This window comes from Lactuca sativa, chromosome 5 (assembly GCF_002870075.4).
Source record: "Lactuca sativa cultivar Salinas chromosome 5, Lsat_Salinas_v11, whole genome shotgun sequence".
Lineage (NCBI taxonomy): Eukaryota > Viridiplantae > Streptophyta > Magnoliopsida > Asterales > Asteraceae > Lactuca > Lactuca sativa.
In genome coordinates, this window is record NC_056627.2 from 318,158,462 (window position 1) to 318,165,079 (window position 6,618).

The 6,618-nt window shown below is 50.3% G+C and overlaps 1 long non-coding RNA gene across 1 annotated transcript; it reads right to left on the reverse strand.

Moving 5' to 3' along the window:
* Positions 1–4,257: 4,257 nt before the first annotated feature.
* Positions 4,258–6,391, reverse strand: LOC128126318 (uncharacterized). Its single transcript, XR_008224127.1, has 3 exons — positions 6,019–6,391; positions 5,415–5,480; positions 4,258–4,399 (listed from the first exon to the last, which is right to left on the reverse strand). It is a non-coding gene; the product is annotated as an uncharacterized LOC128126318 (long non-coding RNA).
* Between the last annotated feature and the right edge of the window lie 227 nt (positions 6,392–6,618).

Here is a 6,618-nt window from a genome sequence, read left to right on the forward strand (position 1 = left end):
TCTCCGTGTAATTCAGGCTCGCATCCACCTGAATATCCTCCAATGGAACCACTGCCGACTCATCGGCTATGCACTTCCTCAACTGCGATACATGAAAAGTGTCATGGATCTGACCCAACTCCGCTGGCAACTCCAACCGATAGGCTACCCGGCCTACCCTTGCAACCACACGAAATGGCCCAATATACCGGGGCCCCAACTTGCCTCTCTTCCTGAACCGAATCACTCCTTTCCAAGGAGAGACCTTCAGGAGAACGAAGTCGCCGACCTGAAATTCAAGCTCGGATCGGCGCCTCTCTGCATAACTCTTCTTTCGGCTCTGGGCAGTCAATAATCTTTGTCTCACTTGTTGAATCTGCTCTGTCGTCCGGAGTATGATCTCCGTGCTGCCCATCACTCTCTGTCCCACCTCCCCCCAGCAAATGGGAGTCCGACACCTCCTACCATACAACAGCTCGAAAGGCGGCATACCAATGCTCGAATGATGGCTGTTGTTGTAGGAAAACTCCGCCAATGGTAAATACGCATCCCAACTACCTCCGAATTCTAACACACACGCCCGGAGCATGTCCTCCAGTGTCTGAATTGTCCGCTCGCTCTGACCGTCTGTCTGGGGATGGTATGCGGTACTAAAATGCAACTTAGTACCCAGCTCCTCATGGAATTTCTTCCAGAACCTGGAAGTGAAGCGCACATCGCGGTCTGACACAATCGAGATCGGCACCCCGTGCCGAGATACCACCTCTCTCACGTAAATCTCCGCCAATTTCTCCGCCGAAGAACTCTCACTGATGGCAAGGAAGTGTGCACTCTTTGTCAACCTATCCACGATCACCCAAATTGCGTCAACTCCCCTAGCAGTCCTCGACAATTTGGTGATAAAATCCATAGTAATCTGTTCCCACTTCCACTCGGGGATCTCCAATGGCTGTAACTTGCCATGCGGTCTTTGGTGCTCAGCTTTAACCCTACGGCAGGTCAAGCACCTCTCAACGAACCATGCCACGTCCCTCTTCATACAGGGCCACCAATATTCCTTCCTTAAATCCAAATACATCTTTGTAGCACCGGGATGGATCGAGAATTTTGATTTATGAGCCTCTTCCATCAACGTAATACGCGTACCGCCCACGAACGGTACCCAAATCCGACCCTGAAACGTCATAAGGCCTCGACTATCCTTGACAAACTCTGAGATTAACCCCACAACCCGCTCTTTCTTCTGCATTTCTGGTCGCACCGCCTCAGCCTGTGCCCTACGAATATCATCCAATACAGGAGTCATCACGGTCAGTCTCAAGCACACGTCTCGCAATGGAGTGCTCTCCGCCCTGCGGCTCAATGCATCGGCTACCACATTAGCCTTGCCTGGGTGGTACAGGATCTCACAATCATAATCCTTGACCACATCCAACCACCTCCTCTGACGCATATTTAGGTTGGGTTGATCCATCAAATACTTCAAACTCTTATGGTCCGTGTATATCGTACATCGAACCCCATACAAGTAGTGACGCCAAATCTTGAGAGCGAACACTACTGCCCCCAGCTCTAAATCATGCGTGGGATATCTCGCCTCATGAGGCTTCAGCTGCCTCGATGCATAAGCTATCACATGACCCCTCTGCATCAACACTGCACCCAACCCCGAAATTGATGCGTCGCAATATACCACGAAATCTTCCATCCCTTCTGGGAGAGCTAATACCGGGGCTTCGCACAATCTCTGGCGAAGTGTCTCAAAGGAGGTCTGCTGCTCGGGCCCCCATGAGAATGTAACACCCTTCCGGGTCAATCTGGTGAGTGGCACTGCGATCTTGGAGAAATCCTTGATAAATCTCCGATAATACCCTGCCAACCCAAGGAAACTTCTGATCTCAGAGGGTGACTTCGGCACCTCCCAACTCATCACCGCCTCAACCTTGGCCGGGTCAACCAATATCCCTTTCTGATTAACCACATGTCCTAGAAACTGAACCTCCCGCAACCAGAATTCACATTTGGAGAACTTTGCATAAAGCTTCTCCGACCTCAATACCTCAAGGACCTCCCTCAAATGCTCCTCATGCTGCTCTCTCGATCTCGAATACACCAGAATGTCGTCGATAAATACGATCACTGACCGATCCAACATCGGCCTGCATACCCTGTTCATGAGATCCATGAACACAGCCGGGGCATTGGTGAGTCCAAAAGGCATCACCACAAACTCATAATGCCCATATCGCGTCCTAAACGCTGTCTTCTGGACGTCTTCATCCCGTACTCTCACCTGATGGTAACCTGACCTCAGATCGATCTTGGAAAACCAAGATGCTCCCTGCAACTGATCGAATAAATCATCGATCCTCGGCAACGGGTAACGGTTCTTGACCGTTAGCTTGTTCAACTCCCGGTAATCAATGCACATCCGGTGTGAACCATCCTTCTTCTTGACGAACAGAATAGGTGCTCCCCATGGCGAGCTGCTCGGCCGAATAAATCCCTTTCCCAGCAACTCCTGGAGTTGCGAAGACAACTCTTGCATCTCTGGAGGTGCAAGACGATAGGGCACTTTAGCAATAGGCGCTGCCCCCGGCACCAGATCGATATTAAACTCCACTTGCCTCACAGGCGGTACTCCCGGCAACTCCTCGGGAAAGACATCTGAAAATTCGCGCACCACCGGAACTTCCTCAACTGACTTCGGTTTCTCGGAAACCTCCCGCGTATCCATCACATACGCCACAAAACCTTTACAGCCCTGCCGTAGACACTGCCTCGCCCTAGCGGCCGAACAAAAAGCTGATCCCGAACGGGTACCCTCACCGTACACCGAAAGAACTCCCCCTCTAGGGTCTCGTATAGTCACCAACTGACGCTCACAGTCGATGACAGCGCCGAACCGGCTCAGCCAGTCCATGCCCACGATGACACAGACATCCCCCATCGCGATTGGAATCAGATCAATTGGGAATCCAATCCCGAAAATCTCTAGTACACATCCCCGAAGAACCTCCGTAGCACAAATCACCTTCTCGTCAGCTATAGAAACTCCCAAAGGTCGACTCAACGACTCACGACTAACGCCGATATGCTGACTAAAGGCTAAGGACACAAAGGACCTACTCGCACCCGAGTCAAATAACACTAAGGCAGGCACAGAGTTCACAAGGAAAGTACCTACGCATATAATAACATAAGCATAACATCTTGACATTAAAATAAATACATGAATTACAACATACCTGCCACAACATCGGGCGCAGCGCGGACCTCCTCCGCAGTCAGCTGAAAGGCTCTCCCACGAGCCCTCGGGGCCTCGACCTTCACCGGTCGAGTCTCAGTAGTCCTGGCAACAGGTGCAGATCCCTGACGAAGCTGAGGGCACTCGGCCTTCCGATGGCCGGTCTGGTTGCAATGAAAGCAAACCATAAATCCCTTGGGACACTCCCTAGCAATGTGTCCCTCCTTGCCACACTTGTAGCAAGCACCGGCTCGACACGCCCCATCGTGACCCTTACCGCACTTTACGCAAGTGCGGTTCTTCGAACCTCCCGTCCTCGAATCGGCGGACTTGATCCGCTTGGCTGCCGGCTGAGACTGAGCCGGTCGTCGGTCTGCCTGCTGAGACTCGGCCTCCTCCCTGGCCTGAGTCTCTAACTCGATCTCACGCTTCCTGGCATTCGCCTGAAGCTCAGTAAAAGTATGGTAAGTGGAGTTTGACACAAACTCCCGGATCTCCCTCCTCAGAACGCCTAAGTACCGGCTCATCCGAGCCTGCTCTGTGGCCACTAGCTCGGGGCAAAACATCGCCCTCTCATGGAACTTCCGCGTGATCGCCGCCACCGAATCAGTACCCTGCTTGAGGGTTAAGAACTCCTGAACCAATCGTTCCCGCTCCACCGGGGGAACGTACTCCTCCCTGAACATGGTAGTGAACCCCTCCCATGTCACTGCCGCAGTCTCTGCTAAAGTGAAGTTCGCCGTCACGAACTTCCACCAGTCCTTGGCTCCCAGACGGAGCTGGTTCAAAGCGAACCGTACCCTCAGGTGCTCCGGGCATGAACAAGTGTAGAAGCACCCCTCTATATCTGCGATCCACCTCATCGCAGCAATCGGATCCTGCGTCCCATCGAACTCTGGTGGCTTCGTGTTGCTGAACTCTCGGAACAACAATGAATCACCCCCCTGTGGCCTAGCAGCGGCCACAGCTGCGGTAGCTACAGCGGTTGCAGCCTCAGTCAATGCGGCGTACCGTTCGTCGAACGTCTCCATCAGGGTGGTCTTGATAGACCCAAACATCTCCGGGATCTCAGCCCGGATCGCCGCCGCCACCTCCTCGTGGATCATCTGACGAATATCCTCGTCACTCACACCGCTCGTACTTGCCCCGTGCCGCGGTCTAACCATGATATCTCTGAAATACAACATAAAACTATCAGAGATTCTATCAAGTGTAATTGCACTCGATAACGCGACCCTACCCCGTCCCCGATATCCAGGGATTCTTACTTGGGTCTCCCACTGACCCGGTGTCCTCGGTAGTACGGGCCCAATACTACCGACCACACCGCATCAGTGTTCATCCCGAGTCCTCCTCCCCGAACTTCGGATGGTGAGTACTCTACTTCTGATATGCACTATCTACCCGCATACTAGCAAAGCATCTCATATAAGCAACTTCCCTAGACTAAGGCATCACAAATCAGGCCACTCTAGTCCTATCATGAATACCTAGTCTTCTAGCATGCATAACAATTCATATCATATAATATTGTAAGGTATTTTGGGGATCTTTACCGTTCGGGCGCTGACTGATCGTACACACTGCTTCTTTCTTGCTTACCACAAAACCATTTACAAAAGTTTATGCCTTTATTTGAAAAGTTTCCTCAAATCCTCGGTTTGAGTTTAGTTACCCCCAAAGGTGCACCCGAATCCCTCAAACCAAGGCTCTGATACCAATTGTAACAACTCAAATTTTTCAAACAATTTTTTCATTTTTAAAACATAATTGTTTCCATTAAAAACAAGGCATAAATAGTTTAATTATTCGATCAATACAATTATTCAAACTCCCAAGATCATAAAACCGTCTTCAGTGTGTATCGATCATGCCGGCGCCTTTCCACGGTCCTCGCTAGTACCTGAAATACATACATAACAACTGTAAGCATAAATGCTTAGTGAGTTCCCCAATATACACTTACACACATACGCCTTTCCAGGCCCTGACCTTCCGGTCCTCAATACAACGCCTTCCAGCCCATAACATAACCGCCTTCCGGCCCATAACATATTGCCTTCCGGCCCACATATCATACATAGCACATAATTAACTTACCACATATAGCATACATATCACATAACATATTCGACCTTCCGGTCACACAGTCAAACCCTTCCGGGTACAGTATAGTGAGAAGACTCACCTCGTATATGCTGAAAGCTAGCAACTCCTGAAATGAATCGTGCACAACCGACGAGCTACAACCTCCCTATAACATTACGTAACTCATTAATACTTATCTCTTCTAAGTGTGACTATCCCTAAGAAGTCAGACTTAGGTCAACTCTTCGTCAACGGTCAACGGTCAACGGTCAGCTCAACCGGACTCGGCGAGTACCATGGCGACTCGGCGAGTCTAGACGTCTTCCAACTTTCTGAGATTCCTTATCTACTCGTCGAGTACCCTCCTCGACCCAACGAGTTACTCGTGGAAGAATCGCGGGGCCACCCCGACTCCACTCGCCGAGTCTGAAGAACAACTCGGCGAGTCCCAGTAAATCTTCAAGCTACTCGCCGAGTCTGAAGAACAACTCGGCGAGTCCATGCCATGCAGACGAGTAACTGCTTCCTGAATCACGTATGGCCCCAAGGTACACAACCATGGGACCCTCTGGACGTCTAAACATCTCATTACTGGGGTAAAAGCGTTTGGGTAATAACATAATAACCCATCTAATCACTAAATGGGTTTCATAAACCCTAAACTCACATACACATCAAAATAACAGATTTGGTCCGAGTATTACCTGAAAACGCACTCTCTGTGTCCCCCAAATCTCAGGACTCAATCCTCCTTGATATTCCTTTAGCCAAATCCCTCTTCTTCTTGCCTAACCAATTCTTCCAAGTTCCAAAGCTTTCTCTCCTGCTCTAGGCGTCCACAGCGATTAGGGTTCCTCTCAATCGACCAAAAGACTGAAAATGACGGCCTAAGAGGCGTTAAATACGATCCAAACTGAACGGTTAGGGTTTCTGCTGAACAGCGTCGACTCGCCGAGTCCATATCTGGACTCGTCGAGTCCAGTCGCGGACCCGCGACCAAGTCCGCGATCCTACTCGGCGAGTCTAGGCTCCAACTCGCCGAGTCCCCTCTTAAATCACCCCAAAAACATAATTTTAATAATACCTGAGATTCCGGGCTGTTACAAGGTGCAAGACTGAGCACCGCCTGCAGTCAAGGAGTCCAAGAGTTAGATACTCGTTCGAAGCAACATGGAAGTTACAGTTATTACCTAGGATGAAGAGATAACGTATGGAGTCATTATACAATCATGTTTCGTTGATGATTCTGGGACGTAATCATCCTAAGGGGGAGATAATTATAACGCCCGTAGATCCGGGCTAGT